The sequence below is a fragment of the Myotis daubentonii genome, chromosome 3, assembly GCF_963259705.1.
Source record: "Myotis daubentonii chromosome 3, mMyoDau2.1, whole genome shotgun sequence".
NCBI classification, from domain to species: domain Eukaryota; kingdom Metazoa; phylum Chordata; class Mammalia; order Chiroptera; family Vespertilionidae; genus Myotis; species Myotis daubentonii.
The window spans coordinates 115,625,372-115,643,150 of NC_081842.1; the positions used below are offsets into that span (position 1 = coordinate 115,625,372).

General features: G+C 44.3%; 1 pseudogene; it reads right to left on the minus strand.

Moving 5' to 3' along the window:
* Nucleotides 1-4,032: 4,032 nt before the first annotated feature.
* LOC132230589 (transcription factor E2F6-like) lies at nucleotides 4,033-5,910 on the minus strand (annotated as a pseudogene).
* Between the last annotated feature and the right edge of the window lie 11,869 nt (nucleotides 5,911-17,779).

The window sequence follows — 17,779 nt, forward strand, 5'->3', positions numbered from 1 at the left end:
GGGGGAAAATAAAAGCGAGAAAAGAAAAGAAAAAAAAAAGAGCAAAAAGAGAGAATGAAGTGGAAGAGGGGAAGAGACTTTTTATATGAGGAGAATACTCCTATAGAACAGCCATTAATCCCAACAAATTCCAGCAACAGCTCCCTGGATATGAATGCAAACTAGAAACAACCAATAATATAACAATGAAAATAGAATGGAGAACACTAATCCCAAAATAAAATAAAGAGAAAATAAAATGGCACTTTAAAAAATGGTAAAATGGTAGCAGTAATAATACTGATTAAAAAATAAGAAGGTAGTAATTAAAAGGGTAAAATCAGGTGATGGAAAAAGAAAAAAAAAGAACAGAAAAAAAAATTTAAAAAAAAATTGATTTCTTAGTTAAAAAGTGAAAAAAGAAAAAAAAAATGCAGTAGTGAAGGTCCTTCGGTTCTTCTATTCTTCAGTGTGGCTCGCCTTAGACCTTCCAGGTATTCAGGAGAGTGTTGAGTTTCCCTGCGATATACTGTTCCTCTGTGTTGTAAACCACAGTCCTTATTTTAAAGCATGCCGCATTTATTTCCCAGACTGCCTTATTTTGTGTTTAGCAAAGAGTCAGTTTGTGGGTCAGCCTCTGGGTGGCAGTGTTCTGGGGTTGGCCTCTGGGGCTATAGGGCCTCTCTTTCCAGTGGAAGTTCACTGCCCAGAGCTGACTGCGTAATAGTTAGTTACCGGCGCTATGTTGTTGCTGGGATTGAAAATCCCTCTATAGGCCAGACCCTGTTAACTCCCAGGGACTGATAAGGTTATTTTAATCCTTGATCTCGTACAAGGTGGAATCTGGGTGTGGCTGTGCTCCTTGCCTGGGGGCCGGGGGGAGGAGCCTCACTCTCTGGAGAGAATGGCTGCCCCAGTCTTGGGCTCAGGGGTGTCTCAGCACTCAATTCGCTGCCACCTCTCCCGGCTCCCCCTCTCTCCCCAGTCTCTCCCCAGATTCCACTCCTCCGCACACTCTCCCTCTCTTCAGCACAGGTGAGTGTCTGTATCCGAAATGTCCCATGAACAGGATTCAGTGAAAACAGACAAACAAACGCCGGCCGCGGAAACGGGGAAGGCTTGGTTTCTGTAAGCTTCTTCTCTTACCGGGACTGTATGGTCAGGTCAGCTCTTCAGGCTGCCCCCTGTAGGCTCAGTCCTCCTCGGTCACAGAACCCAGCTCTCAATTTCCCTGGCGGCACCAGGAATCCCGCGGTTCTCCTTTCCCCCGTCAGGGGCTGTGCCTGTCCCAGGGGACACGGCTGTCTGCCACGCGGTCTCCCTCCGACTCTCTGGGCTCAGAGGTCTGGCAAACTTTCCTGCCCAAATCCCTGGTTTGTTTTTTTTACCTTTCCAGGGGAGTTCTGCTCTTCCCGGCTGCAAACCCTCTCTCACCAGCTGAGCAATTTCGCCAATTCGGTGTGGGTGTTACTAGTTTCAGCTGTTCATTCCATTTGCTCCGGGACACGACCTGGGACGCGTCTGCCTATATCGCCGCCATCTTGGTTCTCGAAACAACTAATCTCTTAGAAGAATTCCATAGGCACAACTTCCAGACTCCTCATGGATGGCATGCCTGGTTATAAGTGGTACACACTGAGAAAGGCCCAAAGCTATGGCTCCCCTACCAGCTACTTATGGTTCAATTATAGTTCCAGCCAATCCAATGCAATTTACTAATCAGGGTCCATTTTTACCATAAGCAAGTTTGCCTAGCATCAAGATGACATATAGTATTATCAGGTTATTAGGTGAGTTAAACAACAGTCAACTCTTAAAAGAATGGGGAAAGGTTCTGTTAAGCCCTATTCACAATAGATTAAAGGGAAAAATCATTTGCTCTTAATAATTCATGAAAGCATTTTATATAATCAACATTTATTCATGACAAAGTAAATCCCGAGCAAACTATGAATAAAAGGGGAATTCTTTAAACTGTCAAGAAAACCTGCACCGTACTTAATGGTAAAATATTCTTAAAGTGAAGGCAGAATGCCTGAAATCAACATTTCTATTAAAAATTGTACTGCAGACTCTAGTCAATGTAATAAGGCAAGAAAAAGAAATGAATTATATTGGACAGGAAGAAATAAGACTATTATAATGCAAAGACTATTATTCAAATTCAAAACCCAAAGTAACCTGCAGGTAAGTGATTAGAATTAATAGAGTTTCACAGTTTGTCCCTTAGATGTGTGTGTGTGTGTGTGTGTGTGCCCTAGCCCAAGGACAAACATTTGAAGCTTAATCCATTGAATAGCCTTTCTAATGAGGAGTGAGAGACATACAGAAACACACTGAGGGAAAGGAATCTCTAGATTTCTGATAGTAAGATAGAGAAAATGGAGCTTACCTGTTATTCATCTGGTTGGCTGAAATAGTACTTTTTTCAAACATATATTTACCTCAGACATAAACCTACTGTTTTCCCTCTTGTATTACTGTAATTTAATCAGAGATCGTGTCTCTTCAAAAATTGTTATTTTTATTTATTCTTAAAATATGTTTTTATTGTTGATAGTATTACAGATATCTCCCATTTACCCTCTTTTACCCACCTTCTCCCAAAATTGTTATTTTTAAAGCATGTTACTAGCACAATTTTTCCTCACTAATTTTGAGTTGTGTATCTTAAATATTTTCTTTAAACTGGAGGTAGGAGGAGCAGAAAAACACATGTAAAATGATCAAATGAAGGGAAATACTATAATTGCAAATTCTGAAGATATTTAAAAAAAAAACAACAAACATGTTCACAGATGGAGCAATGATGCCAGAAAACTAGCAAATTAACTTACAATTGAGAAATTCAAAGCAGCCATTATCCCCTGTACCATTAATATATTCTTTGTGTAATTCGAACCAACTGGTTTTGTAACAGTGGGGAATTGTAACCCACCCCATCATTCTTTTGACATTGCTGACTCTGACTAACATGTAGCTTGTAGATAAACCACATGCTTGTATCAGAATCCTAGGAACTAACTTCAGAAGGTACAAACTCTAACCTTCAGATATCCCAGCTCTAGTGGAATTGCTGACTTTCAACTGTGAAATAAGGATGGCCTAAAACCAGGATGATGCACACCAGACCATCACTTGACTAGTTTCAGGTCCTTATTGGAATGGACTGCGCTGGTATGCCCATGGATAACTTTTCTTTCTTTCTTTCTTTTTTTTTTTTTTTTGCTGGAGAATATTCCTTTATATCACACGCCTATGGTTACAAAGAACTGTTGTTCATATGATCTCATTATATCCCCAGACCAATCTGTAAAGCTGAACACTTGTCACATTTCGAGAGTAAGGAACTGCTGCTCAGAAACAATGCTATCACCTTTGGCCATGCTTCCTTGGTTGGTTTTTGGGGAGACTACCTTCCTTACCCCACCCCCCATTCCTTCTCAGGAAAGGCCTTTTCTTCCTATTTCCCCTTCAATACAGATGCTTGGGGCCTCTCCTCTTCTGCTCTACCCTCATTAGATCAGCGGTCGCCAACAGGTGGTCGCCACTGGTGGGTGGTCTGTGAGGTCTGAAAGGTTAACAACCAGCTGCGTTAGATGACCTCATCCTCTCAGGGTTCTGGCCATCGCATGTAGACTGACAGCTGCCAGTTCTACTTTGCAGCCCCAATCTTCTCCTTGAGACCTGACCTATATACACTCCTGCTTAAGTCCCACACAGGAGCACCCCCAGCAGGCCAGGCCTGGAGAGAAAGCTGGAGGGGGGGGCGGGGGGGGGGGCAGGGGGAGGAGGCCACATGCATGGTGCACAGGGAAGAGCCACTGGAGTGCAGAGGTATGTGCATCCTCAACAGCACTATTTTTCAATATTTTGATTCCTATTTTAAACCTTTTTATACATGATCTTAATTTCTAGTTGCTTCAAATTTTTCTTTGAAAGTGAGACGTTTACAATATAAGTCTGAATGATGCTCCTAAGATCCTGTATGGCAGACAAGCCACATACGTTTAGTCTGATTTTACAATCCACTCACTCACTGGTTTGTTCAGTGACAGAGCACATTTATGTGCAGGCATCATGCAAGGCTCTGGGCATAGCACTAATTAGGACAGAGTCCCTCCAGGAGCTCATAGTCTCATGGTAACTCGAGTGAGCTGAGGCACAGGGTGGTAAGTGACTTACCAGTGAGGTAGACATAGCTAGGTACTTGGAAAAGGGGCTGGAGCGGGAGAGAGGGCCAGGGACAACTAATGCCTAAATGCATCCATCTGAGCGAGGAGCAAGGCTGCACACAGAAACATCACAAACCTGCTGGCAAAAAGCTTAGAATAGCTTCCAGCTGTCACATCATCGAATTCCTGTCTCACTCATTAAGCCACTACCTGATGGTATCTCCACACATGTCCCTGAAGGCATGGGGCATGCCACCGGTCTGCTCAGACACAGTAGCTGTAGGTCACCTGGACCCCATTCCACCACTGGGAATCATACTGAAACTCTTTCATTAAACCCATGATCTTTAAGTTCAGAGGATGCTAATAAAGTTACAGATACCACAGAAGTTAGAGAATCTGTTAATTTCCATATATACATTATTTTGGCTATACAGTGACGAAGAGACTCACTGAGACACACATAAGCGATCTAAGCATTATACAGATATATACAGACATCACATTTAAATGGCGTGTGCACGCCCACCCACTGCGCGGCAGCTAATGCAGACGTGAACTCGCTTTTGTGATGACGACACATGATCCTTGAAGGGAGGGCAGAGTCCACGCAGGACCGACCGTTTCGGGGTTAGTGATACTCTTTGAGGAAGGGATTTCAGCAGGCAGGATATCTAGGTTACTGACAAAAAGCAGTGAGTTATAAAAAAGAGCTGCTTCTGAATGTGGAAACCATAATAATCCCAGAATCTAAGTAGTGAGCCACTCAAAGACACTACTGGCCTTGTGCTGCCACTGACTGAGGGGGACTTCACAGTGACTGATCGCTGGGGATCAAACTCGATGCGTAATCATCCACGCGACGCTCCAAAGCCACTCAACACACGGGCTCAAATCCCGTCAGTCACTCACTTCACTTTGCTGTGGAGAATTTTCTTCTTTGTCGGGCTTCTTTGAGTGTTCGCTTTGCTTAGACGCCGAGGGTCCTGCCCCTTCAGAGCCCTTCCTGCCGGAGCGACCCTGCTCCACTTCACACAGGTAGATGTTGATGGGCCCCTTGGTGCTCCGTATGTGCACCGTGATGGAGTCTTCTCAGGGGGGCTGGGACGTCCAGTCTGGTCTCTGCCGGAGCTCTCACTGCAATGACAATCTGCTCGTGGAAGGCTCGGATGCCATGGATGTCTTGGTTCGTCACATACGCGAACCTTTCATTGTCTTTGTCATCCGTTAACTCTAACAGCTGCTGAGCACAATCCTTAATCAACTCGTCCAGAGCCTCTTCCATGGCCGACAGGTCGGACAGCTCCTCCCGCAGCTTCTTCTGTCGGGACACTGCTCCGAAATTGTTGAGATCAGATCCTATCCATCGAATGTGGTTCTTAGATTTGTTTTCAACCAGGTCGATCCCATCTAAGACATTGGTGATGTCATATACTCTTCGTTTCCGTACTCCCAGTTTTGTTGCAACCTTGTTTAAGTCAAGACTACCCCCAGGAGCATTTCTGACAAGATCCATAAATTTCCGAGTTAAATAAACCAGTGATACATCAAACCGAGGTGTCTTCACTTTTAGAGTTTTTCTCATGGACACATACTGTACATTATCTTCTAAATTAATCATTATTTTTGATGGCAGCAGGCCCTCCACGTTGATGGGGTCTCAGCACCGGCGGCGCACCGTCTCCTCCCCTGGGTCCACGAGCTCGCTGGGCAGCTTGCCAGCCGGCCCCTGCTGACTCATGCTGCCCGCGCCTTCCCCTGGTCGGGCTGGCCGCCGCCCCCACGCATCGTCCCCGGAGCCCAGCTGGAGCAGCGCCGCGGACTGCTCCCAGGCACACTGCCCATGGCTGCGGAGGTACCGCGCGGGCTGGAGGCGAGCAGGGTCACCCGCGACTCCCCGCTGCCCCCAGTGCCCATGGAAAACTTTCCAACCCCCTTCCATTGATGTTTTTGTTCTGCTTATAAGTACCGCGCGCTAACCGATTGTGCTACTGGAGCGATGTTTTTATTCTGCTTTCCCTCTCCCTCCCTATAAAACCCCCTGACTGCACTGAGATGCTAAGATGGTCTTTGGACCAGAGCCCACGATCTTCTCAAGTGACTAGCACTTAAATAAACCTCTTTCCTTTTTCAACAGCACCTGCCTCATGAGTTTAGCTTTTAGATGAACCTTGGTTTGGGTTACAGTTTTGGCAAGCCAGCCAAGAACAAGCAGGAGCCCCAGTAATTTCCTGGACTTGAGAGGGAGTTTCCCAGACTGCCCGTGACTGACTGACGCTTCGGAGTCCCTAGTGATTTTACTCGGGGCCTGTCTTTCACTCTTTCTTGGTATTGACTGCCTGCTACATCCAGTTGGGGGAAGGAATGGGTTGTTGGTGGGTTGATGAGCCCAAACTGGGTAAAGTCCCTAGTGTACATGACTAGGAGCCCTAGCCCTGCTTCTTGGGATTCCATTGGAATCAGTAGGTGCAGCTCAGCAGCCGGCACTGCTCAGTGACTAAGAAAAATCCCGGTTCCTCTGTGTGGGTTTTGGTTGGAACACTCTTTTGGTTTTGGTATATGGATTTGGGGGCTATTGTTTGCTTTTATTATTGCCTAAATCTTGTGGGTGTCTTAATAGTTGTGTTTTTAATTTGTGATATTATCACTTAGAGAAATTTGTGTAGAAATCATATTGCTATATAGTTGCTTGCTCCTTCCTGTTTGTCTAATTGTTATTTTATATGTAACCCTTGACTCTTACGCATGTGGGGGAGGGGGCTTGGCATCAGTACCCAGTGGTAGCCCATTCTGGCCAATTGGTCCAACTATGTTGATGAGCCAATGACCAAGAAAAAGATGATCTTTTATTGTAGCACAGAATTGTCTTGCCAAAGGTCTAGTAAATAGAATAAGGTCATTTATATGCAAGTTTACATGTTGTTACAGCATAAGAATTCTACTCAGCAAGATCTAAATTGATGGTTCAAAGAGGGGGAAAGGGTCTCACTCCCTTCCCACACAGTAAAACTCAAAAAGAAAACAGTGAGGAAATAAGTCTTTTAAACACCCTAAATCCTCCTCCTGGAGACCCAGGAGCTGCTGTGGCCTGGGGAACAATGTGGAAATTAATGCCACTTCAAAACTCTGTAAAGGCTGTGGAAGCATCAGGAGCCACTGTCCCACCTCAATGTAAGAGAAAAATGTGGTACTTTTAAATTCAAGTGGCAGAGCCTGATATCTCCCCCTGCCTCTTCTCCAGCCTCCTTACAAATTGCCAACAACCCCAGCTCACTTTTGAGAACACTAAAAAAAAAAAAAAAAAAATACAGTAAAAAAAAACAAACAAACAGTACAGCAATCACCAAGAATCCAAATGGGTAATTTAAGTTTAATAGATGCCTTTTACAGATATTAACATAAAATATGTTTGTTTGGCCTGTGTTTACAAAAAAGAATTTATGTTATTTTGTTATGTGTCTTAAAAAATGAAAGTGTATTTGCCAATAGAAAAAAACTGTTTCTGAAAGGTATGAAATATATTCATAAATTGCAAATCTAAAGAATGCTAATTACTTAATTTTAGTTGTCACTAAAAATTAAGGTTTCTAAGAATTAACAATTCTAATTAAGTTGGAAAAAAGCATATGGTTTTGGTAATATAGAATTGAAAGTAGGTTGTTCTGAGGTTGGTTATTTATTTTTTAATATATTTTTATTGTTTTCAGAGAGGAAGGGAGGGGGAGAGAAAGATAGAAACATCAGTGATGAAAGAGAGTCATACTGGGGATTGAGCCCACAACCTGAGTAGGTGCCCTGACCAGGAATCAAACTGTGATTAGATCGATGCTCAACCACTGAGCCATGGCAGTTGGAGATAAAGTTGGTTATTTCTAAATGAGTTTAAAAGAAACAAATTAAGGGAGACTAAGAAAGCTGCAGAAGGATTGTGTGAGTTGTTAAGGGTTTGTGCAAGTTGCAGAGGGTTTGTGCAAGTTGCAGAATTGTGTAGAGGAAAGAAGCAAAAAGAGAAAGAACTGAGGGCATGAAAAAAAGGGTGAAAAAGGATAAAAGAAAGGGACAGAGATATTACAGGAGGAAAAGACATTGGAGGAGGAATACTCAAAATGGGAAATGGGGGGGGGGGGAGATAAGAAAGAGAGGGTTTCAAGATGGTAGTGGAGTAGGTGTATCTTCCTTGTACCTCCTCCCAGAACCAAACTGGAAATAAAAGTAATTGGGTAACATTCACTCTGAATTACCAACTGAAGACTTGCTGAAGAGGAGACGTTTAACAAGGAAGGGCAGAAACCACCTCAAAACTGGTGGGAAGGGTGGGGTCTTGAGAAGGCCTGGCCCAGCTCCCATGGGCAGCAGGCTGAGGATGAGGAGAGATATCTCAGTTTCGGGGGTGTTTCCCTGGAAGGAGCAAGGCCTGGACTCCAGGCTGGGCTCCCCAGTTCGGAGTACCAGAGCCAAGAATAGCAGCCCATGCAGCATCCAGCCAGGAAAGGGGGCAGGGCTTCTATCTCTAGGGAGAGAAGGAGTCTGTTGGAGATAAAGTCATCTGCAAAAAACAGCAGAGCATGGGATTTTTGTTTGCAGCAACTCACCTGAGGCTTCAGTGGAGGGGGGGAGAGTTGGGTAGGTGGGAGAGATAGCCAGGAGACCTTCACTCTGTCACCCCCCATCCCTTATCGCAGTAGCTGTTTCCTGAGAGGGGCAAGTCCCTTCCAGTAGCAACAACCAGGGGAAAGGCAAGTACCCCCCACTCAGAGATATAGCTCACACCACCCTCAAGAATCCCACTTGCTCTACTCTGCACCTCGACCCCAAAGGGCAGTCTCAGGTGGTATCAGTGACTAGCTTTGGGGTAGGGCCATTCTCCCCACTGTCCCTGGAACCTGACTGGTGCTTCCTTCTCACTGGAGACCTAATAGAAAGTCCTGGCTTCCAGCAGACCCCACCAGACTGCATATGAGGGTCTCTGTCTTGCCAAGGTCAGAAATATTCTGGGACAGACTCAGATGTGTGGTTCTGGGACATGGGAACACACCCACCCCAAAATCTTCCCTGAAATCTGAATGGCACCTCCCTCTCACAGGAGACCCAGAGGTTGCATCCTCCCAGTTCCAACAAAAGCCCTTTCAGAAACAGCCTTTTCGGTGACTAAGTCTGGCAGCTCATCAGTAGGTGGAGGTGGGCAGAGGCAGATCCCCAGGAGCCTTAGGACATTTTCTGACCTGCTTCTGGGCCCCATGCTGCGAATAAGCCTTGCCTAGAGCACAGCTTGACCCCTCCTGTGCACAGCCAAGCCTTGTGGAGGCAGCCACAAACTGGATCCTGTGAAACTTCAAACAGGTTGCCAAGAGCCAAGGGTGGATAACTTCTGAAAGTGGCTAGCACCAAAGTCCCTACTGGGAGGTCCAGAAATGGCATACAAAACAGTCAGCATTAGTCAACATAAGAGCAGGATCCAAAGGGAGGTCCCAGGAGACACTACTTTGCCAAGAGGAACTAACTTCAGATATTTTATTGTTTGTTTGCATTTGCATTATTTTATTTCTTTTTGCTTTTTTATTGCCTTATTATTTTATCTTTTTTATTTCATATCTCTTATTTTAATCTTTCTTTTTCTTACTCTATTTTTTGTTCTTTCTCTTCCTTTTTCCTTTTCTTATTTTTTCCTTCTTTTTTCCTTTTCATAATTTTCCTTCCTCTTTTATACCATTTTCCTTTTCCTATTCTTTATTCTTATACCCTCCCTTCTTTCCTTTGATATACTATTTTCTTCCCCATTTTTCTTCTTATATATTTTTATTTTCTTTTATTATTTTTGTTCTCTTCTCTTTCTTAATTTTCTTTTCTTTTGTGGTTGTTTTTGTAGGATCTTTTGTATGCTTTTTATTTGTTTCTTCTTTTGTTTTGTTCTGTCAGCATGTGCACAACAGTTCACATGACATGGTGAGGTTTGAGCCTCACAGTCAGCCAACCTGAGGGAGAAATCACCCATGAATGGGACAACATCAACAAGATCAAACTACAATAGAAGAGCCAAAATAGCCCACACAAGGGACATTCGTAGAGCATCCAGCTCAGAAGATCAAAGAGTCTGTACCACTAGGTCCCACAGGACAGGTACTACAGAAGGCCAGCCCACTAAGGCTGTGAGGGATAATAGTTCAAATACATAGAAACAAACACAAAGAGACAACAAAATAGGGAGACACAGAATCAACCCCCAAATGAAAGGAAAGGAGGAAGCTCTGGAAAAAAGAGCTAAATGAAATGGAGGTAAGCAAGTTATCAGATATAGAGTTTAAAGTAATGGTTATAGGTATGCTCAAGTAATTTATTGAGAATTATAAGTAACTTAATGGGAACTACAGTAGCATGTAAAAAGAAACAAAAAGCATAAACAAGGAACCAGTCAGAAATGACAAATACTATATCTGACATCAAGAATATGCTGGAAGGAATTAAAAGTAGATGAGTGGATAAAATAGCTGTGGTACATTTACACAATGGAATACTATGTAGCTGTAAAAAAGGAGCTCTTACCCTTTGCAATACCATGGGTGGATCTGGAGATTATTATGCTAAGCAAAATAAGCCAGTTAAAGAAAGATAAATATCACATGATCTCACTTGTAAGTGGAATCTAATGAACAAAATAAAACGATGAAGGAAATAGGCACAGAGGCATGGATGCATGGAACAGTATGATGGATCTCAGTTGGGAGAGGTGTGGAGGGGATGGGGAGAGATTAACCAAAGAAGATATACACTGAGTGGCCAGATTATTATGACCACCTGACGTTTGTAGGCAAATTAGCTATAATTTCGTGCTGAAGTTGCTAGAGGGCCAGACCATTATAAATAGGGAAGCAGGTTGTTTACCACGACAGTAGAAGTGATTTTTTTTCTGAAGATATGGGTAGACAACACGATTTAACAGCCTTTGAACGTGGGATATATTTGAACGTGAGTGGCCAGATTATTATGACCACCTGATGTTTGTAGGCAAATTAGCCGTACACTACATTGTATGGGATATGGAAGCCGAAAGCCTGTTCGAACACCTTTGCTGTCTGCAGTTACCAAGATAAAACGTCTCCAATTCGCACAGGAACACAAGGATTGCACAGTGGAGCATTGGAAAAAAGTCATGTGGTCCGATGAATCACGTTTCCAGTTGCATCATGCAGATGGCAGAGTGAGAATTTGGCGAAAACATCATGAAAGCATGCACCCCATATGCATGAGTTCAAACCTTCAAGCTTGTGGGCGCAGTGTTATGGTTTGGGGCATGTTTTCCAGGCATGATTTGGGCCCTTTAATTCATGTGGAACAACATCTGAATAGCACAACATACCTAAGTATCGTTGCTGATCAAGTTCATCCTATCATGTTGATGGTGTATCCCAATGGAGATGGCTTCTTCCAATAAGACAATGCGCCATGCCACAGTGCTCATATTGTGCAGGAGTGGTTTCAAGAACATGAGGGAGACTTTACCTTGCTTAGGTGGCCCCCACAATCACCAGATCTCAATCCAATTGAGCATTTGTGGGATGAAGTTAAAAGAGCCATCAGGCAGCTGGTTCCACAACCATCAAGTCTCAGAACTGGACAGTGCTATTCATCAGGCATGGTGTCAGATTCCTCGCATCACCTTTCAACATCTCGTGGAGTCAATGCCAAGAAGAATTGCCACAGTATGGAAGCCAAAAGGTGGCCCAACGAAGTACTGATGGGGTGGTCATAATAATCTGGCCACTCACGTTCAAATATATTCCATGTTCAAAGGCTGTTAAATCACGTTGTTTACCCATATCTTCAGGAAAAAAATCACTTCTACTGTCGTGGTAAACAACCTGCTTCCCTATTTATAATGGTCTGGCCCTCTAGCAACTTCAGTGCGAAATTACAGCTAATTTGCCTACAAACGTCAGGTGGTCATAATAATCTGGCCACTCAGTGTATATATGCATATATGCATAGCCCATGGGCACAGACACTAGTGTGGGAAAGGCGGGACAGGGGGTGGGTGGAAGGGACAAAGCGGGGGGGGGGGGGAAATTGGGGACATTTGTAATACTGTCAACATAAATATAAGTTTTAAAAAATAAGAAAGGCACATAGATAGTAATGTCGAGGGGTCATTCTGGTATGCAAATGACAAAAAGGCCGCAGGTACAATTGACAGTGGGGAACAAATTAATTGGTTTCTTAGTCTAATATACTTTCATTTATAATTTTGAATATTATCTTAAAATGTTAGTTACAAAATAAGCAATTGCATTTTGTTAAGATCTATAACCATGTCATTTTAAGTATTTTTTTTGTCATTTAGAAAGAGTCATTGTTTTATTCTGATACATTTGCAAAACTGTTACATCTCTAATGTATTCTCTTTTAATCCTCACCAAAAATATGTTTTTATTTCTTTATTTTATTTTATTTTTTCCTTATTCCCTCTATACCATCTTCCACCTCCACCACCCACATCATTTCACAATCACTACATTGTTGCCCATGTCCATGAGTTGTTTCTCTTTTTCCCCTCAATTCCTCCACACCCTTCAACACCCCCCACACACACCAGCTGTCTGCCTGCTCTCTATCTGTAAGTCTGTCTCTATTTTGTTTGTTAGTTTAGATTGTTCATTAGATTCTACATATGAGTGAAATAATATGGATCTCATTTTTCTCTGACTGGGTTATTTCACTTAGCATAATGTTCTCCAGGTCCATCCATGCTGTTGCAAAGGGTAAAATTTATCTTTTTTATGCCTCAGTAGTATTCCATTGTGTAAATGTACCATAGCTGTCTTATCTACTCATCAACTGATGGACACTTGGACTGCTTCCAAATCTTGGTTATCTATACTAATAATAGCCTAGGTAGTCATCACGCCTCATGCATCATGCCCTAACATCATCACAAGATGGCTGTCACAAGATTGCCATGCACACAGCGGAGGTGGGGCCCAGCGGAGGAGGCAGATCGTGGTAGGGGAGGGCAGTTTGGGGCAATCAGGCAGGCAGGCAGGCGAGCTGTTAGGAGCCAGCAGTTCTGGATTGTGAGAGGGATCCCAGATTGGAGAGGGTGCAGGCCAGGCTGAGGGACACCCTCCCCCTACCCTCCCCCCCCCCCCCCGCATGAATTTCATGCACCAGGCCTCTAGTTGTAAATAATACTGTGTATATTCTTTCAAATTAGTGTTTAGGATAAAGACAGAGCCAAGCTCTGCACAGCAGTGAGGCCTCCACTGGAGCCCAAGGGCCACTGTGCGGCCCCTTAGCCACTGCTGCCACTACCAGCGGCTGATGAAAGATTTGATTCTGGCTGCAGCACACCCACCCTCTTAGCAATGTTCGGCTCGCTGGCAGACAAGGAAGTCAAATGGTGAGAGCAGGGGATGAGGAGACCTGTGACTGTATGTAAGAAAATGCCTAAGGCAGTGGGCCTGGGAGGTATGGAGCCAGTAAAAGCCTCTGGTATGCAAATATAAATAGATGTACGAGCAACAGAAGTGAATTTTGCCTGTGGAGGCATGTGATGAAGCCCATGCCCTGAGCGAAGTGGGTCCAACCTACATCATGCTGCTGTACTGTTGCCAAGCCCCCTGCCCCCAACCCTACCCCCCAGTAGTCCAGGTGCCACAATGTTGCCTCCCAGGGGGCCATGAAAAAATTGGACAATGTTAGGCTGGAGAAGGTGAGGTTCATCTGGTGCACGTGTAGGCCCTATAGTTCTTTGGTGTGGCAAATAGAGGAAATCTGACTGCACCTGGTGGATGACCATGGCTTGCAGAGAACTAAGTTGAATGACTCCACTGCTACTCTCTGCAGTGTCAGCTAGAGCGGATCGCATGGATTGCCTTGCACTGGTGGGAGGGAGGACAGTGGACTTTTGTCGCCCTCCCTCAGGGATGTTTGCATGGCCCTGCTATTTGTCATGGTTTGGTGGCATGGGATTTGCCGGGGTCCAACCTCAGCGGGTCCAGGGGTCCCCAAAGGTGTGGACGGAGTTGGCGAAGAAGGAATGACACAGAGGCAGCGTTCAGTTGATCAGCAGCCTTGCCAGGATCTCTAGCCAGGATCTCCAGTGAAGTTCTGGTTGGGATCTCCAGAAAGGTTCTGCTTCGGATCTCCAGTGAGGTTCTGTAGCCATGTTCCCTTGCTAGGTTCTCCAGCCAGGTTCTGTCCAGGTTCTCCAGTCAGGTTCAGTCACCAGGTTCTAGTCAGGTTCTCTTGCCATATTTCTGTAGTCAGGTTCAGTCCAGGATCTTTTGCCATGTTCTCTCCAGCGAAGTTCTTCTGTCTCTAGAGAACGTTCTGTGTAGGTTCTGTGTTCTGAATTCTGTCTCTTGCTGTCTTGTTACATCTGTATTTATACCAGTTGATTCAATCCTATCAATCTCTATTACAAAGGTTAGGGCGTTTCTTATCTCCATTCCAGGGAGTAAAGATTATGTAGCTTAAGCATGATTGTTCATAGTTAAAGTGATTAATTACCCGCCTGGCACTTAGTTGAGGGGTTTTATTCCCTCCCTAACTTCAGGGGAAAATCCCTAACTGGGGATTCAACCTTTCTCGGAGAGGTGACCTTGGTTAAAACACAGGGCCAAGAAGGTGAGCAAACATATTAAGAACCGTATGCCATATATGCCAGGTCCCTTGAAACAGCAAGGATGGACCAGCTCCCGGCAGGGATTTAACTGCCTGGGGCAAGCCTCCCATGATGACAATGTTCCATTTTGTTGATGGTGTGCTAACCTCTGACTCTCTTGCAGATTCGAACGCAGCTGCTGGTAGTCTACAGCAGGGTTTGGACTCATGGGGATGGGTGATCTAAGGGCCTGGCTTGTGTCCCTGAAGCAGTCATTGACAACGTGCAGGCTTATCCCTGACCCACAATGGTGAAAGAGTTACAGACTTATGTTGGTCTGCAAATGTTCATTCTCCAGCTGGTGCAATTGTTTCAGCCATTGTATCAGTTGTCCCAGAAGGAGACGACATGGGGTTAGACTCCAGAAATTGAGGAAGCCTTTGGAGCTTCCAAGAGGGAAGTCGCCCAAATGGGTGAAGTAGGGCACCCATCAGATTTTGGTCTCAGTTATAGAAGGAAACTGGGAGCTGATACTTTCTTGTTGAGAGATATGTGTTAGCCATGTGTGCTGCCTTGCAGGTCTGTATGACCACGCCCATGTCAGGAGTGGCACAAACCCCAACTTTAGCAAAGTGTGTGTGTGTGTGTGTGGGGGGCATATGGAACAGCAGGCAGCAGTAAGTACTAGCCCCCTGTCACAAGAGTTACAGACCCAATGTTGGGACCTGTGATTTATGAGACCCTATCAAGGGATGAAACTCCTATGGAGGAGTTACTTCCCAGTTACACCCCTCCCAGAGGCCATGTGGTATACAGACAGGTCTAGCGGGGGGAACCCTGCTGCATGGATGGTTATGACTGTTCATTTGGATATTGACGAACTATGGTTCGATTCAGATGCTGATGTCACTGTTGGGCAAGGTAGCCTTTTGGCCATTGGAACAGATAGCTGGGCTGTCTTTAAAGACTTACCTTGCCCAGCTGGCATGGCTCAGTGGTTGAGTGTTGACCTATGAACCAGGAGGTCACAGTTTGATTTCTGGTCAGGGCACATGCCCGGGTTGTGGGCTCGATCCCCAGTTGGGGGCATGCAGGAGGCAGTCAGTCAATGATTCTCTTTCATCATTGATGTTTCTCTCTCTTCCTCTCCCTTCCTCTCTGAAATCAATAAAATATATATTTAAACAACAACAAAAAAAAGACTTACCTATGTGTGGGAAATATGGCCTATTAAGAGACAAGCTCCACCTAGGGGTGGACCCACCTAGCCTAAAAAATTGGGCTAGACAATTGAATACTGATGTGGAGATATTCTCAGACACTGCATGTGCAGTTAAAAGCAACAGGTGAACTGTTGTGACCCAAAGCCCTCCCCTTGGCAGAAGGGAAAGCGACAGTGTGGACCTGGCCATGGTCTATTACTGGATAAGGGCCCTGGGTGGTCTTCCTATCCCCTTAGGGAAGTGGGTACGATTATAAATTAAAGCTACACCCCTTGATCCAGCCCTGGCAATGTAACTAGTGCCCTGAAAGATATAGTGAAGTACAGGACATACAAGCCCTTTCCCATGACCTCTTCCAAGATTGGTGGAACATGACATTGGGCATTCTTGAGTTTTGCTATTGGGGCAGGAATACTGGTCTTAACATGCTGCAGTTTATATTGTTGTTATGGGCTCTGTATTCAAAAAGCTGGCGCATGGGCCAGGGTATCCCAGGAAGACCATCTGGCATGAGGTGCGGAGTGTCGGGACCCTGATCAGAGTATGCCAGATGTTCAAGGCCTATCTGCCATATGCATGTGCAGAGGCAATGACACAGCAGTTTTACTGTATGCACTGTGCAGGTGCACCTTTACCTTATGTAATACTGATGTCACTATTTGGCAAGAAGTCTCTTTTGTCTGAACTAGTATAAAAAGATGCCACTGACCAGCTGGTTATGGACTGCTTTGTGTGACAGCTTTGTTAGTTGCTGCTGTGACTGCAATGGCTCCTTGGTCTGCAATAGAGTCTCTCCCATATGCCTGCAGTTACTCATGTCTTCTTCCAATGCCCATATTTATGGAGATTCAATCCCTGGCAGAGGAACTTGGACCCAACAGGTTTCATATTAATTTTTGGAATATTTGTTCTAGTTCTGTGAAATACATCGTTGGTATCTTGATAGGAATTGTGTTGAATCTGTAGATTGCTTAAGATAGTATGGACATTTTAATTATATTCTTCCTATCCATGAACACAGAATACTATGCTTCCACTTATTTGTATCTTCTTCCATTTCTTTCTTCAGTGTATTATAATTTTCTGAGTACAGACCTTTTATATCCTTGGTCAAATTTATTCCTAGGTATTTTTTAAGGCAATTGTGAATGGGATTTTTTTTTTCCATTTTTGAGAGTTCATCATTGTGTATAAAAATGCAACTGATTTCTGGGTATTTATTTTATATCCGCTACTTTACTGAATTCATTTATTAGTTCTAGTAGCTTTTTGGTGGAATCCTTAGGGTTCTCTATACACAGTATCATGTCATCTGCAAATAATTACAGTTTTACTTCTTCCTTTCCAATTTGGATACTTTTTATTTTTTCTTATTTTCTGAATACTGTTAGGTCTGATCAAATAATTGAATTGATACCTTTCCCCTGGGAACTGACCTTTAGGCCACTTCACAACAGACATTCCACTTGCTTAGACCATTATCTCTCCCCTCTGGACTTTCCCAGAATCCAGACCTGCACAGAGAATTCTCCACCCAGAAAAAGCCCACCTAGAGTCCTTTAAAAAATATCTGACTCCCTGTCTTTGGGTGCTGGTGCCATTTTGGATCTCAGCTCATCTGGGTTTCCAGGTGACCTAATCCTATATAATAAAGAGGTGATATGCAAATTGACCATCACACCCTCTCACAAGATGACTGCCCCCATGTGATCCAAGATGGCTACCACAAGATGGCCGGCAGAGCAGGGCACTTATGGGCAATCAGGCTGGCAGGGGAGGGCAGTTAGGAGTGACCAAGCTGTCAG